General features: G+C 40.5%; 1 protein-coding gene across 1 annotated transcript in view; it reads left to right on the top strand.

Annotated features, from left to right (window-relative positions):
- The first annotated feature begins 8,285 nt into the window (after positions 1 to 8,285).
- The window catches only part of LOC136880963 (luciferin sulfotransferase), an 84,648-nt gene continuing 72,646 nt past the window's right edge, over positions 8,286 to 20,287 (top strand). The window contains exon 1 of the mRNA XM_067153520.2: positions 8,286 to 8,404. The gene's annotated coding sequence lies outside the window, so the exon portion shown is untranslated. The remainder of the gene's footprint in view (positions 8,405 to 20,287) is intronic.

The raw sequence follows: 20,287 nt of genomic DNA, 5'->3' as shown, positions 1-20,287 counted from the left end.
TCCCCAATTCTAATGGGACGCGCCCGATGGAGGTAACCGGTAAATACCCACACGGGTATTATTATTATTATTATTATTATTATTATTATTATTATTATTCAATAGAGAATCTTATGTTCGACATAGCCGCCTCACTGTGGTAAAGAACAATTAGAGCAATTTCGATTAATGCTGAATGTTTTGAAACAATGCCGTGTTTGGTGTCATTGGAAAGATAAATTTGAACAGGATTGAACTCTTCTTAGGATTCAACTTCACAAGTTATAACGGCACATACATAAGTGCATGCGCTGACTAACGGAATGATACGGAGAGGTACGGTTTTCGCATTATTGGGCAATCTGACTAGCCGTCCATGTAGCTAGGTGACCAACCAGATAACTTAGTTCGCAGTGAAAAACATTAACTTCATACCAGCGATGGAGATAAGAATCAATTAATCGAGTTTTATTTTACAGAGCGCGAACGTTCTTTGGCAGCACTACCATGAAAATTAAATTCACAAGGAACATCTTGCCCATTACGATTCCATCCAACTTTTAGTGTAGTTAGAATCTGTCATTTGTAAATGAAAACACGCAGATGTATCGTCTCTAAAGTGTCTTTCATTTCACTTGCATCGCGCGACTTTATAAAGAAAACAGTCCCTCATCTGTCCCCACCTGTATTTGCATTAATAATACAATTTCTATTATTTCTACAGGGTCAATTGGCTGTTCATATATGCCCTTAACCTATTTACTGCAACTTCTGGCATCGAAAAGCACAACGACACTCGATTTCATACCGCATCCAAGTTCAACAAGTTCTTAGACCATACCATGGCCTACGAGGTCACCAGATCTTTCGCCAATAGATCTGCATAGGACCCGCGTAAACGGTGTCTGTCTAGGGCACCTGCGCCTTCAATAGGTGAGCTAGACGTGGGTTCCACTTCCCATCAAGTTGAATTTTTGACGAACATTTCTCTTCTGAAGAGTCACGGTCCTGAAGTTCACTGAGTCTACAGCAAAATACATTATCAGATTAATTCGTGGGGGACAAAGACAGCTGGGCATAAAGCTGCACCATTTATTTTCTACTGCTACATGGATTTCATAGCCTGCACGCGGGCACGATTCTGCTATTTAAAACTTCTTCTTTTCTTTCCTGGCCGTATGTGTTCCCACTATGGACATTCCCAAATATCACTCAGGGTCGGCTATTCTGATCTTTAGAAATCCCTTGGATGTTTCCGCCAATGGGATACCGTTTCTATCCAAGACCTTTTCGGCTGTACGGCACCACGTCACTCTCGGACGCGTGCTTCCGATCCTCACAGAGTGTACTCTCATGATCAGTTTTACAGTCTGTTGCCAAGCCAGATCGATCTCACTGACTGATACTCAGACGCTGCCGTTGACTCCTCTGTCCTGCTGCTGATACTGGCAGTCAGCAGAGTTTCTGTAGACCCCTTCTTCGATCATTTTAAAGGAGCCCTACTGAAACCACCCATAACCCTGATAATGGGCCCTCCATATTTATGACCGCTGGAGAGAGAGTGTCCCAGCATTTTAAAGTCCCCAAGATCCGAGCTACCAGTTGGTCTGCGGGTTGTACTGGTTATTTCAACCAGCCATGCTGAATGTAGAGTCCCCATATCCGCCACCTGCGAACGCACCATCTATAATTCTTTAAATATCTAATCATTCATATTTAAATATCATCACCATGTCTGACAGTGGAATTCGAACCCGTAATTTCCCAAATGCTAACTTACAGCTGCACCACTCAGTCCATACAAAAACTCGAACGGTAAGTTCCATCTTCTTATCCGAACTCTAATTTCTTCTACAGGATATAAAGCTTTTCTCTAGATTCTTATTTGAAAAATGCTCAGGTTTCTTACACCGGACCTTATCTGAGCGCTGTCGACAGTGCTCTGACTAAAACTTGATATATCATTGTTCAGTTTGTCTTTGTACTGATCAGTCCAGATGAATTTAGAGACTAAGAAAACACCAATGCTCACAAAGTGCATATTTATGTAATTTAGCATCGACATTCTCTGCTCAGTTAATTTCTGATCCTGTTACACACTAAGCAAACAAACAAGCTTTAAACCTATAGTAGTTATATTTGTGTATCCTCTCTTGGTTGTGAAATCTTTCTGTTAAATAAATATAAACTGATAATGACTAATGGAATTTGGGAGCCATAAATATACAAATAAATAATTCTTAAAATTTGCCGGCTGTTGAGACTCATTTTCCAGGGTCGTTGCCTTGTAACAAGGAGATCTGAATCACTGATACCTGGAAAATAATATTAGAAAAGGAGTCCATCTGGTACTCTCCCCCACCCATAAAATTAAACAGAATATATCTTAATATCACACAAATTTACTTAATCAATTAAACCAGAATATATCTTAAAATCTGAGCATAGCTCGTCGTAATACACCCTTGAACATATATATATAGCAAAATAAACAGAATATTAATATGAATAATTAATGTCTCTATAATATGAAGTAACTCTCTCTCTATAGGAACTCAGTTTATCCCGAAACGCATATTATACACACGCAGTCATGACTTTTTCGAAAATGGACTCCCTTTTGCTGATAGCGTTGATATACTGTATTTTGGAACGGCCCAACACGTTACCTGATGTAGATATTCTTAACCATAGAATATTGTCCCACTCCAGCATCACTCTTCCTGGTTCCGTCAACTGAAGATCTTCAAAAACTCCCAACATGGCATGGGACCTCTTCCCTCAACTCGTACCAAACACTTCTCTGATTACCACAAGTATCACCTCTGCACACTGCAAGCTGCAACTTCCAACTACTGACGCGTGCTTGCACCACACTAGCCCAAGCCAACACAACAGCATCTTAAAATAGCCCAGTTCCGGGAATTTCTCTACCTCAGCTCCGTCAACACGTAAACATCCACTCGGATAATCGTCACGTAGGTACACAACCAGGAGATAAACTGAGTGAACTAAACACGCTAGTCCCAAATAAATATCGAGATTATACAATAATGAGAGTTCCAAAAAGAGTTACTAAGCCGCGACGGCTAAATACACACATAATTGAAATATGCACATGAATTAATAATAATAATAATAATAATAATAATAATAATAATAATAATAATAATAATAATAATAATAATATCTGACCGGGGTTTGTCAGGTTACAGTTGTATCGATATATCTAATTTAATCTTAATTACGTTTTTGTACATACTTCTGGCTGATTTCTCCTTTATTTATCATTTACCCTGCCTGTAGCATCTGCTAATTCAAAATCGGAATCAGCTAACAGAAAGTTCCGGTTGTATCAAGGACGGTATGTATAACTGAAAGATCTGTCCTCCAGAATTTCAGCGTGTTTGCTTTGAGTTGACAATCCAATCCTAAGAACTACTTGTTATGCAACAGGAAGTGATGAGCTGAAGGGAGATCTTTTCCTGGTCTTGATGCAATTACATGGAGGCCCTATCGTATGCTCCCTCTACCAAGTGTTTAAGGTTTAGGATAATCACATCGAGGGCTAATGCCAGTTTAACATTAAAAACAACAACACGCTATACGCATTGTGTCAACTCGATAAATGTCTTTGACCCATGCAGCTGATCTTAATAGCCTATGCAGAGTGCTCCACCAGCCCCTTATAATTTAATTTTATAAAACCCGTAGTTTTAAAACACTTAAAAAATATCGGCCCTTGTTTCTATATAGGATCAGTGCAACGATTGGTTTGGGTTTAAGCTCGAGAATACAGACGGGATTGTTGGTGCCAACTGCAATAGAGACGTCCGTTTGAAAATTCAATTTTAGAAACTGAAGTGGATGCAAGAAACTATGACAGATGCAAATAAAACTTACATTAAGTGAAGAATTGTACATCAAGACCATGAATGGGCAGACTACACATATCCAAGTTTCTAACAGCTAAGGCGGCACAAGCGTGCATTGCTATGGTTACGAAATGAAGCTGTTCAAAATCTGCTCGAATCCTGAACAGTGACATTTTCCTTCACCCCTGTTATTGTGGGTGTGACTGCGGAACGTTTCGCTGATGGTTGTTTTCACTCAGGGAACCTCTCGTGATACTGTGTAGAGATGAGAAGAATGCAAGAATGAGGAATGTGGTCTGCAAGCACGAACTTCCTGTTCTGCCCAGACAGATCGGCTCTTATCTGTTCTTATCTACTGCACGAAAACATTGACTCACACTTTGCAGTTTGCTGGATTACAACACACAAGAGCGAAGAGCTGCCAGTAGAAGATACTATAAACTCCCCTGGGTAGTAGCGGAGTTGCTATGGTAACCATTGCGTCACTGGCTCTGCTGGTGAAAATCCCTTCGCCCCGTGCCTCGCCTGGCATGTGCATTCTTTTGATCTCCCAACAATACAAACTCTGCGATTGTACTGACCTTTGTCTTACTTCTCCAGAGATGTGTAACATATCAAGATATACGTCACGAGTGTAGATTAGTAATAACAATTTATTATGTTGGCTTCCCCTACACGAGTGAATGAATTACCTTTGTGTTGTCCGACTCGTTGGCTGAATGGTCAGCGTACTGGCCTTCGGTTCAGAGGGTCCCGGGTTCGATTCCCGGCCGAGTCGGGGGTTTTAACCTTCATTGGTTAATTCCAGTGGCTCGGGGGCTGGGTGTTTGTGATGTCCCCAACATTCCTGCAACTCACACACCACACATAACACTATCCTCCACCACAATAACACGCAGTTACCTACACATGGCAGATGCCGCCCACCCTCATCGGAGGGTCTGCCTTACAAGGGCTGCACTTGGCAAGAAATAGCCACACGAAATTTAAAAAAAACTTTGTGTTTTGATCTTTATTCATTTGCGTGGAATAAGGCAGAATAGACCCTACGTACTTAACATAACATTATGTTATCTTTCCAAACGGGCACACCCTGCCATACGTGTAGCCTGTAGTATTAGGCTTAAGCTGTGAACATTTAGTAAAAATATATCCAGGGGATAGGATTAAAACAGTCGACCAAATCCAGATCTTCTACGATGACCATTACCTTAGCATTTCAGGCACGAAAACAATCCAATCTGAGCTTTCAGGAAGAGCAGTAGTAATGCATTCCCCTTCCACCTCGACATTTAATTACCGTACCATTCCTCTGATTGATGGTTTACAGATTAAACATGTATTATTTCTGCTATTTGCTTTACGTCGCACCGACACAGATAGGTCTTACAGCGAACGATGGGATAGGGAAGGCCTAGGAATGGGAAGGAAGCGGCCGTGGCCTTAATTAAGGTTCAGCCTCGGCATTTGCCTGGTGTGAAAATGGGAAACCACGGAAAACCATCTTCAAGGCTGCCGACAGTGGGGCTCGAACCCACTATCTCCCGATTACTGGATACTGGCCGCACTTAAGCGACTGCAGTTATCGAGCTCGGTAAACATGTATTAAGATTACGAACGGATGTATTTCTAAATTCACCCATCATCGTTATCGCAATTATCAGATGCATCAATATCGAAAGCAACAACTACGTTCTGTTTTATTTTGGCAAACAATCTTTCAACATAACCTTGCGGTGAATGTTGTTTTTGGACTGTGGGGAATGTGGTGTACGGATAACCATTGTAGTTCGGTTGGCACTTACTTTCCTTAACTTACTCACCATTTTATAGGCGTCATAAAACTCCAAATGATAGCTTTTTAGAGAGTATTCATCGGATGAACTTCTAAATGAGCAAACAAGCTTCTACACCTGTTTGAGTGTCTCGTCCCATTCGCTAGGTTCTGCTCACTAAATGCCAACACACGTGTTTTACAGCACATTGATTCCTGTGCCTGGCATTTACGACGTTTACAACATGTTTTACTTACGAACAATGTTATGGTTCTCTGCTCCATTACAATAGCTAACTGTTATGTGATGTAAATATAACATGGTACGAAAGGGAATAAGATAACTTTTAAAACTCGTAATATTCATGAGTGCAAGTCGATAAACTGAGAAGAACATCTCAAGTTTAACGACAAGTGGTGAAGTAATAAGATGCAAAAGGCTAGATTGTGTCTTCATAACTCAACAATCTTGTTTGTTACTTTAAAATATGGCAATAAAGACCAAAATGTTAACCAAAACGAAAATGGTAATTTGGTTGTTAGTGGGAGTAGATAAGAATATAAAGTCACAGGACAATAAAATTAGAAAAATCAATGCAACATATGGAAGAGGCACTTCTACTAAAAAATCAAAAGAAGCAAGAAAAATCAGAGAAAAAAGTATGTATAAATATGTAAATCTAAAAGTGAAGTAGAAAAACTGCAAAAATGTTAATAGTATCAGCGAATGTGGGAAAGGAAATCTAAGGAAGGTGAAAACCAGGCGTGTAGCCAAGGGGGAGGGGTACTAGGGGTTAGAACACCCCTCCATGGTATTTTTACAAAAATAAACAGACCCCAACAATAAATAATAAACTAAATAAAGATGCTGAGATATTATTGTAGAACCAACAGATCTGTAATACAGATAGACTACATCAGTGTCCTTATAATGACAAGTCATGCATGCACCTTCATGGTTTTCTACCATCATTTTCTAACTATACCCCCCCTCCAACGGCCGATCCTGACTACGCTACTAGTGACAACAGAAAAGATATACCGGTATGTAAGTTAGTTAATAGTAAACAAATGCACGAGGAAATATCCTAAATACAATGACAATTAGGAAATACCTCGAAAGTCTAAGTTTGATTATTTACTTCAAGGTTCGTCCAAGAATGATTTATAAGATAGAGTAATACGCCTATTTGTAACGTAACTAAATTTTAGTTTTATTTACAAGTTGCTTTATGTTGCACCGACACAGATTGTTCGTATGGCAACGATGGGACAGGAAGAGGCTAGGAATGGGAAAGAAGTGGTCGTGGCCTTAATTAAGTTACATCTCCAGCATTTGCCTGGTGTGAAAATGAAAAACCACGGAAAGAAAACCATCTTCAGGGCTGCCGAGAGTGGGTTTCAAACCCACTACCTCCCAAATACTTGATTCTGGCCGCACTTAAGCGACTGCGGCTATTATTTTTGTGGCGTTTTGTAGTTTGGAATACCTTTAGTATTTTGTATCTTCCTATATAATTGATTAACGGGGATCGTTGAGTCTTCAATAAATATCAGAGGAATTACCCAGTATTCACCAAAATTCACACAGTGATTTATTAGCCCCACTCAATGTACGAAAAAACAATTCGTCCGGATCCGATATCACATTGCCATATCAAATACATGGAGACTTGTTCTGCAGAAATACATGCATAAGATCACCCTGGAACAGCGGAACGCACTCACAAAACTGTCGACAGAGGGCGGTGAATAACATCACGACGATCCTTGAGTCCAATTAGTGGGATAGGCCGTGGATAGTACCATCATGAGTTCCACCTTCCTTTGAATTTCTTTGCTCACTGTCAGAAGCAGAACTTAACATGCCCTGACGAAGGCCAATGCAATTTGGTTGAAAGCTCGGCTTCATTAAATAAAATAGTGGCTTTAATCCTGTATTCATTTATTTCTTTACATTAATACAATGAGCCACGAAAACCTACATCCATTAAATACTTTCCTCTTCATATTCAGACAACATACTACACTACCAACCACTACAGAAACACGCAATAGTGATTACATCCCTCATAGGGTTGGCGTCAGGAAGGGCATCCAGCCGTAAAACAAGGCCGAATCCACATGTACAATACACTCCGCACCCGTGACCCCACAGATGTAAAAGAAGAAGAAGGTGTTGAGGGTATTATGCAGTCGTTTTATTTACCAAACTTTGTAACATTTAACAACACCACAGTTTAGTCATTTAAGACGTAATTGTGATGGTCTTCTCTTATCAACTAAATATGTGGCCGTGGACGTGATCGGTCCCGAGGCGATCAGGGCAAAACTTACCGTGTCTGGAAACGTTCACAGTCCTTATTACGAGTCACAACTGTCGATCTACCTCAGACATGTTCATCCGACACATTGGACGAACGTAATCTCCGCTGATGACTGTCAGAGTCTACTCAAACGGCGAGATGGATCAACTTCAAACCGGTTAACCACCGTTAGAAATGGAAAGTGAAGATACGATCGGATTCAGGAAGCCTCTCAAATTCAAATGAGGGAAGGCGGGCTCATGTTTCTTCCCCAGCAGAGCCTCACTCACTCTCTCGGCGCTGGAGTGCGGTTTGCCTTCAATGCAACGCACGTCATTTCCCGTCAGAAGGCCGGTCACGTGACAATCCTCCATCTCTCTGTTGTGAGAAAGGAAAAGTCTCTCTGCCTCCACTTCATACTGTTCTTTGAACAGCTTCTGACTGAGCCGAGTTCAGCAACTAGAATACAGGTTAGTATAATTAACTAACTGCATGTATTAGTAATTATTCAAGTAAAGAATTACTCTCTCCCCATTTATTGCTAAACCTTTCATGTTACATAGGTTGATGATTCTTGTTTAAACGGGGCCGAACATCTGGTCATCGACCCTTAACGTAGGTTTGATCACACTACTATTTTGGCAGGTGCACTCACAGGTATCAAATGAATAAGAAACAAACCAAACCCTATGGCGCAACAGCCCCGAAGGGCCATGGCCTACCAAGCGACCGCTGCTCAGTCCGAAGGCCTGCAGATTATAAGGTGTCGTGTGGTCAGCATGACGAATCCTCTCGGCCGTTATTCTTGGCTTTCTAGACCGGGGCCGCCATCCCACCGTCGGATAGCTCCTCAATTCTAATCACCTGGGCCGAGTGGACCTCGAACCAGTCCTCAGATCCAGGTAAAACATCCTGACCTCGCTGGGAATCGAACCTGGGGCCTCCGGGTAAGAGGCAGGCACGCTAACCCTACACCGCGGGGCCGGCGCCAGATAAAGAAGGATAAATAATTACGTCCAAATTACGTTAGATCATGCTATGTTCTCGAAGATTTACATACGGTACTTACAGTACCTCTTCATTATTGTAGGCTGTTAAACTTTTCATTCTGCAAGCTTGTGTTAATGAAGTGAGCGTCTCTCGAAACCTCTAATTTGCGATTATCACTGTGGTAACTTCGCTTTAAGTCATTTACCTTTAAGTAATTGAAAATGGAGTCAATCCATCGTCTCGTAGCTTTATCAACGATTTCTTTGCCTTCTGTGTCAAGTGCATTTTTCCCATTCTTAACCCATCCTTCTCCATTCGCTTTACACTAGTCTACCACTGGAAAAGGTTCACACTCGCAGCTTTATCCATCGAATTCATTTCTAACTTAAATTCCTACATTGCGAATTCCCTCCTGTCATTGTACCTACTAGTTTCTACTACCATTCATTTTCGATACTCTCGAGTTGGTTACTTAAACTTATATCATGAGTCCACCCAGTGCTCACTCCTGTAAAATAATGTCGACCTAACAATGATTAACGTACGAATAATTTAGCCTGAAAAAACTCGCTTCCTCAGTTCAGTTAATATATTGCCCTCCAGGGATAGTAACTTCGAGGATTTCTGTACAGGAAGTCAGCTGTAGATCTTCAGAACTCGAACTTCATGTCCCTATATTTAAATAACAAATAACTATAATATTACAGCAAACAATGTGACATTTGAAAGGTGAGTCACGGAGCTTTACGTCACACATGTGATTAGAGCCAAAGAGTACGTGCTAGAGAAGATATTTTACATTCATGTGCCGTCACAGATCACAGTAAGTTACTTCCACTTTGTTTTAACAAAGAACTCGTTGAATTTACTGAATGATTTTCCGTAATGATGTTATAGGTCAAATGCTGAATATCAGAAAGTCACAAGTCTCCAAATAAAATACGCAAAACATTGTTTAATACAAATAGTTAGAATTTATTTCCTTGTTTTTCTTTCGTTCTTTATCCGTTTACCTTCCAGGTTTGGTTTTCCCTCAGACTTTGCGAGAGATCCTACCTCTACCGCCCCAAGGACAGTGTCCTGAAGCGTGAGACTTTGGGTCGGGGGGATACAACTGGGGAAGGAGGACCGGTACCTCGCTCAGGCTCAAGAGGGGCCTTGAAGGGGATGGGAAGATAGGAAGGGATAGACAAGGACGAGAGAAGGAAGTGGCCGTGGCCTTAAGTTAGGTACCATCCCGGCATTTGCCTGGAGAAGAAGTGGGAAACTACGGAAAACCCCTTCGAGGATGGTTGAGATAGGAATCGAATCCCCTCTACTCAGTTGACTTTCCGAGGCTGAGTGGACCCCGTTCCAGCTCTCGTACCACTTTTCAAATTACGTGACAGAGCCGGGAATCGAACCCGGGCCTCTGGGGATGGCAGCTAATCACACTAAGCACTACACCATAGAGGCGGACCATAGTTAGAATTAAACATGAGAAAATACCATGGCTCGTTTAGTGCTTTGGAAATTAAATTTCAGTGAAATGTCTGCTATACTAACATAAAATTACACCTTCTAAAACATTATTTTGCTAAACTATATACTAGCTGATGTACCCGTGCTTCGCTACGGAATTCTACATTGTATACAGAATTCTAGGTTAGGTAGTGTACACCTTGTGAGCAAGATTGTATTATACTGCATAGCAACGTTACCCTAGAAACGCGACGGGGAAGTCACCAAACGTCTTTTCTCATATGAAAACCGGGTTAGGGAATTTTCATTATGATGGTAGGTCTGCTTGCCTACTTTTTTTGCTATTTGTTTTAGGTCGCACCGACAGAAATAGGTCTCATGGCGACGATGGGATAGGAAAGGCCCAGGAGGTGGAGGGAAGCGGCCGTGGCCTTAATTAAGGCACAGCCCCGGCAATTGCCTGGTGTGAAAATGGGAAACCACGGAAAACCATCTTCAGGGCTGACGACAGTGGGGCTCGAACCCACTATCTCCCGATTACTGAATACTGGCCGTACTTAAGCGACTGCGGCTATCGAGCTCGGTTGCTTGCCTACTATAAGTCACAATCAGGATGGGGAGTTTTCATTATAATGAGAGACACTCACTCTCCACCTGCGTTTTTGCATTCTCAGAAAGACTGCCTTAGTGGTTTTCCCAAGTGAAATGAACATAGGTCATTACATTGACGTCAGTAGGAATGGCGCGATTAAAAGCAATATGAAATACTCGATCAAATGAGAAACCACACATTTTCTCACTTTTAACGAACAGTACTACGCTGCCGATCTAACATTCCAAAGTTCCAGAGCTGGAATGGCCAAGCCGCACAGGCTTTTTTCGTCGGGGGGGGGGGGGGGGGAGGGGGAGGGGGTGTCGAATAGCGGGGAGTCCCAGGAGGACAAATCTATACCCTTTCACTAATCTCTTTCCTAGGAGTACCCAGGACCGGATTAACGGGGGGCTAAAGGGGCTGCAGCCCCGGGCCCCGCGTGCCAAGGGGCCCCGGCCCTTGGCCGAACCTAAAATTGTATATAATGTCCTGCTGCTCCACCTCCGTGCATGCACATGAATATTTATACTCGCAAAATATCGAACACGCACACTTCCTTCCTTCCTTCTTATCAGCTGTCCGCGTTAGTATTTCATCACTGCTAGAATCAATTACCGTCCGAAGACACGAATCCTCGCTACTTACGCGCAGCAATTATTGTAAAGGTTTTCGTTGACGAAAATTTAAATCTGGCAGCTTGCGAATACGGGCAGAGGGAGAAGGGGGCAAGAGGTCTAGGAAGTGAGCGGGAAGGGACAGGAAAAGCATGGTGGAATGCGCATGCTATACTATATCTTTGCATCAGGAAGAAAACTTCCAGTTCACCTCTGATTATTGAACTAGAGCATTCTTTCTCTAAACTGGCACTAATCAAAAAATAAATTACGGTCAACCATGCTTCAACCAAGACTGGACGGTTTGACTATCACGTCTTTAGAACATGACATAACAAATGAGTTGTCATTCGATGATGTTTTACAGTCATTTGCAAATCTGAAGGCAAGGAAAAATACATTTTTAATGTAAAAGTTATTCAACTAACAATTTGGTCAGTTCAGTACAGCATCGATTATCCGAAAAAATTCGGGAATGGGAACGATCAGATAAGTGAGTTTTCTGGTAGCCGATCATTTGCGAAAAGTCTGCTCCTACGCCATACGAGAACTGCAGTGATACTGAACACTTTCAAAGCTTTTCTGTTTCAAGTTTCCGTCCTTATTGTCAAATGCAGTTATAATTTTCGAATAGGTATCACTCTCGATTTAAATGTTTGTTACTGTGTCCTTCCAGCTCCAAATTCTTGAACTAATCTTGATCCGCCAACACCATCTTTAACTAGTCTATTTTAAATTTATCGGAAAAACAGAAAATGACCTGTATTCTTTTAGACGTCATTGCGAAATGTACAATCATTCATTCCATTTCAATACTTGCCACAAGCGAAGATTCATGCGCCACTGACGGCAACGGCAGTATTGTTAACTACGTCGGAGTAAAAAATAGGTAAACTTTGGATGAAAAGATTTACAATTGGGTGAAATGGACCTAGATTACAATAAAAATATATTTTAACGATATTTCTGTATTTTTGGATGCGAGGCTGCTGACATAGGAAGGAGAAAACGTTACTTTGTCACAGCACTTGTGGGTATACATAACGCAGATATTTGAATTCGCTGACTGGGACACTTTCTGTTAGCCGATATTTCTGTTGATCGACATTCGGATAATCGATACTTTACCGCAGGCAGGAATGAGTTTGCCAATGATATAACGAAGGACATGTAGTATTATAACTCTTAAACAAGTAGTGCAAGTCATAATACTGCAATGTCCTTCGTTATCTCATAATACCACTTGTGCTAGCTTTTTACATGTTGATTTAGTTTTAAATTTTAGATTTTAAATTCATGTAATGCCAATAAGATAATGGGAATGAGATCGTAGAAAGTTCTGTTTTGTATGTCGATTTGATAGTGATGATGAGACAAATGTAAAATATGTTTAGGCAACATGAAAAATAGAGTAAAAATGAAGTCCATTTCAACACTTCCCTATTCATCAATTTAAGTGGAAGTAGTTTTATAATGACTTCAGTATGCTAGTCTTGCGTGATGTTACGAAGAAGGGGCCCTACATTTTTAAATAGCCCAGGGCCCCCAAACACCTTAATCCGGCACTGGGAATACCCGATGAGGCGGGAAATCTCATTTCACTACACTGGTGGCGGAAAAATCTAACTGACTTGGAGGCAAATTTTCCCTCTAAACCAGAGGAGAAAACCCCTCTTCACCGCTAATTTGGAACAAAATGAATGTAGAATTTAATAAAAGTGAAGAGGAAGACGCTTTTCTTAAGTAACGTCTCTTTTCAGGGTTGAATTTTGAATTATTTAGTGAATTATAGTGCTATAATTTGGAATGGGCCTAAATTGTAATTCTAGACCAGGTCACACTACTATTACTAAGTGAGCCTCTGCCAAATCTGCACACTGCTCATTCAAAACAGCGCATCAGAGTAGGGAGCGAATAGCTGGAATACTGATGAACCGGTGTATTACGTACCAGCAGTATCAGACAATGTATGAACCAGAGGAATGGCATGCTAAAGAAAACAGTTTTCTAACTCCCCAGCTCTTTCCCGCCAATATTGAGTCAGGCTGTTATACTCGGTACGCAACAGTAATCCCATCTACCGGAGTTGAGGGCACGATAAGCGGCAAAGTACAACACAACAAACAATGGTCAATGTAATGTTATTGTTGATCAATGTTATGCGCTTTCGATATTGTATGCCTTCGCATTTAGTTTTCTTCCGACTCTGAAATACTACTCTTATCACAGTCGATACGGTAAAACTGAATAAAACATAAATGACCGGAAATTGTATTCTCTATAACTTGTGGTATGTAGTACTTTTCTATAGGAGCAATAACGAAGGCATTTAAAAATTAAATTTTAGGCGCCTACCCCTAAACTACCATTTCACACAGGTTCAGTAAAATTGTTTATAACTTAGACTACAGTATTTTTCTTCCCCGACTCTATATATCGATTTTCATTAATTTCTGTTCACCCATTTTCGCGTGGCTCGGCGTTGATGTGGACTTAGCAACAAAAATCGAAATTCATGAATATCAGTGTTATCATAGTCGGTACGGTAAAATTATATAAGACGTAAATGGTCCCGACTGGACCAGAAGGTGCCACTGGAGCACGACAGATCGTATGAGCAGCACCTTTCATAACACTCAGACACTAGTTGTGCTCCAAATCTCATTACTCAGCACCACCCATACCCCAACAGCTTCCATATTGTCACAGCCATGGATGAGACTGGGACTTCGGTGGAAGCTACACTTTGCTCTGGCCTGTATCAGTAAACGAATACAAAAATACTGCATCCTTCAAGAAATAGCAAACGACATGGTACAGATAATGAATCCTTTGACGCAGTGGCGAAGCGTGCTAGTATCCACTGGTAACAGTTTGAAAATATAAAAATTAATATTAATTAAATATTAATATTTAATATATTTGTTTCTTCGCCGCGAGAACTCTATAGCCACCGACAAAACTCAGAGGGCGATTGTTGCCAACTCTAGGCAGTGGATACGCGTTGAATCTTCTTGTAGCAACTAGGCGAGTATTATTGCGCCTGCGCCAAGCAAAGCCCTTCTCCCCCCGACACTGACATGAACCCTCGTACGTAGAGATGGTCGATACATCACAGCCTGTTACTTTGTCACCGATACTTTCATGTCACCGATATATCAGATACGCTGTCACGGAAGTATCTGTGACAAAATGTGTTTTAAGTTGTATACTTGGATCACGCTCACAGGGCTATGTTATCCGCTATAGCTCAAGGTCTATATTCGTTTTTCATTTACCAGTTACCTACGGCGATATTAAAGGTGTTAAATCATACATTTTATCATAGTGTACCCTGTATTTATGAGCACAGTAGAGAGAATACCTATCTAGCAACTCAATATGTCAGTAGCTACCTCATGTTTGCCAAAGGCCATAGCCGTGTTGAAACACCGGATCCCACGAGATTTCCAAAGTTAAGCAACATTGGGCGTGGTCAAGATTTGGATGGGTTTTCTCGTCATGTTACCACAATGCAAAGTGGTAATGAATACTTGAAATATTGGTGCTGGGCCGTTCTGTCCGTTCTTTCCGCCGCGCTCAAAAGTGTACTGTTATAATTTGTGTTAATTATTGTTTTCGATATAATACGACGTGACTTTTTTTGTTACAGTGTGAATTTATAATTTGTCTTAGGTAAAGATAGCATATAGTGCTGCACAACTCATTAAACGTTAAAGTGAGTGCTGTCAATTCCACCTCGAAAATAAGTGTGTTGGTGGGCCCAGAATGCTCATGTATAACAGAAAGTTTAATGGACACACAGATTTCCTTAGAAAACTTTGAAGAAAAAGGAAAACATAATTGAAAAAGTTAGACCCACGCCTTCTCGTAAGAATTTAATCAAGGAATCGAGAAGAATAGTACGACATTTTCATGACTCGTGGTACAGAGATCTGCATTGGTTATTTGGTTATGCAAAAATTAATTAACTGTATTGTTGGCCGTGTGTTCCATTTTCCTCAGGAATGGATGCTTGGAAAAACGACGGTATGGAGAATTCATATAGTTTCAGAGTTTCAAAGAGACGCCATGAGTTGTCTCAAGCACACGTCAATACTGTCGCTGATATGATAATGTTCGGAAGGTCCAGAATAGAGTACAGCTTACGGAAAGAAGGTGTGAACGACAATATATTCTCAAGGAGGAGTGTGGTAACATTTTACAAAACGTCACGCGTCGCCACTGCTTTGACATTTCCCACAAGGGAGATAAAGGGTTCCGACAAATCGAACGAAAACTGAGTGTATCCACAAAAGAGGAGTAAGGATCATGAATTGTGAGAAAATTACATTCTAGAATTCGTAAACGTAGCACTAATTTTATTATTATATTATTATTATTATTATTATTATTATTATTATTATTATTATTATTATTATTATTGTTGTTGTTGTTGTTGTTGTTACGGGGTTACACGTGGAGCAGAAAGTGGTTAAAGAAGGTGGCGGGGTGAATGGGTCCAACTACAATATCAAAATAAATTTAAAACTTAAACTGAAGGTTATATATTCAGAACTTCAGACTTAACAAATTTTTTCATGACAATATTACAGGTACAAATAGCAATCATTAAACAAGATTGGGAAAAATCCAAGATTCAGAACCTTAACACTTTGGGCTTTAATCCTCCAGATTTACAATTTTATAAAAGGAAGAGGTATTATTTACTCAGGGGCAGAAATCCCCTAATACAAGTGCACTTGCTCCCTAAATCACAACATCTAGCCTGCCAGAGGCACACTTTACAATTACAAAACGTAAAAAAAAGAGCTAACAGGCTCTCAGTTTTCCAGGCCTATTCAAGACAACATCAACTTACAATTACTGGCCTCTCAAGGCACAACTTACAATTTGAAAATGATTTATGCAGGGGTATTTAATACCCAAACTACGGGGGCCTTCATAGAAAAGGAACAGGTTAAATAACTGGCCCAACAACAAAATGAATGGAGGCGTACCCAGCACTCCAAGATAATAAACACTAAAAACCTAAAGGGCTCTAGGCCGATGAAACAGGGGCTATTCCCAAACTACTGAGGTGACTCGTAGAGAAATTACATTACCATATTACAGAATGAAAAACAGTTACGAAACTTAGTCACCTCAAACCAAGATGAAGGGGAGCTCGAGAGGGTACATCACTCTCTATCCCCGATTTACAGTTAAAGATTCATGAAGTTTTTACATTTACCGGCAGAAAGTTACATTTTTAGAAAATAAGGTTACATAGTTAACGATTCGGACCTTTCCCTCGGGTTAAACTGCAGAGTTAGCAAGAAAGAAAGATGTTATGTGGCCATTACCTTGTAGATGTACTGCTGACCGAAGAAAGAGGCCGCCCGCCTCCTGCTTTGACACACACTAAGATGTCGATCAGTTGGCTAAGAGACGTGAAAAGCCGCAGTTTATAAACCCTCAGGGAAGGTTCGAGATCATTCAAGATGAATCAGGACACGCCCTCTTAATTTTTATTGGCAGATACAAAGTGAAGAAGAAACGCGGGATTGGTTGGAAATTAATTACGAAAATGAGGGATTGGCTAGATTCAAAACTGGCGGAAAGAAAAGGAAAAATTGCCAACCCAGAAATAAATGAAGATCAATCAGATACAAAAACCTAGAAATACAAAACTTCTTTAAATCATAAGTTCTTTCACTTAGCACCAGGGTGCATGAACATAGTTTTTAGTGGTGTCCTCTGTGGAAAAATGTCCAAACTTCTTGATGAATGGCAAACAAATTAAGAGAAATTCACTCAGGTTGGGCAACTGCACAATAACAAAATTACATAATATTTTGGTGGTGACATCTTCTGATTAAAGTTCTAACTTGTTGTAGTTTCAGTTTCACTGTTTCTCCAATAGAGGAGTTCATTTAGGTGCTAATATTGAATGCGCGGCGTTGAGGTGTACCCCCAGGTAAATTATTATTATTATTATTATTATTATTATTATTATTATTATTATTAGTATTATTATTATTACTAGCTGATGTACCCGTGCTCTGCTACGGAATTCTGCATTGTATACAGAATTTTAGGTTAGGTAGTGTACACGTTGTGAGCAAGATTGTCTTAAATTGTATAGCTCTTAACGTTACCCTAGAAACGCGACGGGAGGTCACCAAACATCTTTTCTCATATGCAGACTGAGGGAATTTCATACCATCAGCCACAATCAGGTTGGGATGTTTTCAATGCCTTTTTACATCCTCAGAAAGACTGTCTTAGTGGTTTTTCCAACTGAAATGAACATACAATGGCGTCAATAGGAATGGCGCGATTAAAAGCAATGCTTTCATATTACGAAATACCACACATTTTCTCACTTTTAACGAACAGGATTACGCTGCTTATCTAACAGTCCAAAATTCCAGGTCTGGAATGACGAAACCGCAGACAGCCGTGATACGTGAACACTCTTCGGATTTCTTCGGGGGGGGGGGGGGGGGTCGAATAGTAGAGACTCCCAGGACAAAAACTATGACCAATTACTAATCTGTTTCCTACGAGTACCAGATGAGTCGGCAAATATCAATTCACTACACTGGCGGCGAAAAATCTATCTGACTTGAAGGCAATTTTGTCCTCCAAGCCAGAAGTGAAACACCCCTCTTCTCTGCTAGTTTGGAATAAATTGAATGTAGAATTCAATAAAAGTGAAGAGAAAGGAGCTTTTCTTAAGAAACGGCTCTTTTCAGAGTTGAATTTTGAGTTATTTAGTGAATATTGTTGTGCTATACTGTAATTTGGAAAAGGCCTAAATTGTTATTCTAGACCAGGCCATACTACTACTACCACTAAGTGAGGCTCTGCCTTAAGTATGCACACTGCTCATTCAAAACAGCGCGTCAGAGTAGGGATCGCATAGCTAAAATACTATGATGATCCAGTATGTTAAGTACCAGCTGTATCAGGAAATGTATGAACCAGAGGAATGGCATGCTAAAGAAGAAAGTTTTCTAACTCCCCGGCTATTTCCCGCCAATATTCAGTCAGGCTGTTATACTCTGTACGCAGCAGTAATCCCATCTATCGGAGTTGAGGGGCAGCATAAGAGACAAAGAACAACACAATAAACAATGGTCACTGTAATGTTATTGTTGATCAATGTTATGGACTTTCGATATTATGGGCCTTCACATTTCGTTTTCTTCCGACCCTGAAATACCACTCTTATCATAGTCGGTACGGTAAAACTGAATAAAAGATAAATGATCGGAAAATGTACTCTCTATAACTTTTTATATAGTGCTTTTCGATAGGACCAATAACATTAGTATTTAAAAATTACATTTTAAGCACCTTCCCCTAAACTAAATTTTCATCCAGGATGAATAAAATTGTTTATAGCTTAGACTGTATTTTCTTAGTCCCCGACTCTATGTACCGATTTACATTAAATTATGCTAACCCATTTTCTCGTGGCTCGGCGTTGATATGGACTTAGCAACAAAAATACAAATTCATGAATATCTGTGTTACCATAGCCGGTACGCTAAAAATGTATAAGACATAAATGGTCGGAAATTTAATTCTCTATAACTTTGGTTATGTAGTATTTATCGATACGACAACTAATAATATCAATATTTGAAAATTAAATTTTAGGCCTACCCCTAAACTACCATTTCTATCAGCGTGAATAAAATTATTTATGGCCTAGATTGTAGCGACTCATTCCTCAACTTTGCATACCGATTTTCATTAAATTCTCTCTGGCCGTTTCCTAGTGATGCGTGTACATACAGACAGACAGACAGACAGACAGACAGACAGACAGACAGACAGACAGACAGACAGACAGACAGACAGACAGACAGACAGACAGACAGACAGACAGACAGACAGACAGACAGACAGACAGACAGACAGACAGACAGACAGACAGACATTACGGAAAAGTAAAAAGTGCATTTCCTGGTTACTGTGGTCATGACCGATACAGAAATACCATTCTTTTCAAATTCTGAGCAATGTACAGACAAAACTCTTATTTTATATATATAGATGAGTCGTTTAATATGTTGCTAACTTTTGAAAAGGAAAGAGGTCAAGTTCAATCAGTGCAGACAATAGATGTTACGAAGGTCGATCAAATATAAAAACCGGATTTTTGATCCTGAACGTCAACATTTGGTAGGACTGATCCCCCGCTTCTGCTATGCTTACGTGGTACCGTTAGAAGTGGGGAGAGCGTGCTGTTAGATACTTCCCGCCGCTCACGATGTCGGAGCAACAGGAAGACCCCTCCACTGCGCGATGCGTAATTATAAAATTTCTTGCTCGTGAAGGAGATTTGCCAGAGATTGACTGCACAGTTCGATGATCAAATATTGTGAAGGACGCGTGTGTTTGCCTGGCGTAAAAAGTTCAAGAAAAGACGAGAACGTGTGGAAAATCAGCAACACAATTGCCGTCCTCAGACCAGAAGAAAACATTCCTGCGGTTCAAAGACCTTATTGACGACGATCGACGGGTGTGCGTATCAGAAAATGCAGAACAAGTCGGAATCTGTTATGTGAGCTGTCAAGCAATCATAAAAAACGAGCTACCGTTCCGTAAAGTGTGTTCCAGATGGGTCCCTTGCCTTTTGACCGAAAATCTGAAGTTGAGACGTTTGGAGGTCAGTCAGAAGCTTACAGCAAGGTTTGCGG

Source organism: Anabrus simplex, chromosome 1 (assembly GCF_040414725.1).
Source record: "Anabrus simplex isolate iqAnaSimp1 chromosome 1, ASM4041472v1, whole genome shotgun sequence".
NCBI classification, from domain to species: Eukaryota; Metazoa; Arthropoda; class Insecta; order Orthoptera; family Tettigoniidae; genus Anabrus; species Anabrus simplex.
This window is presented reverse-complemented; position numbering and strand designations above follow the sequence as displayed.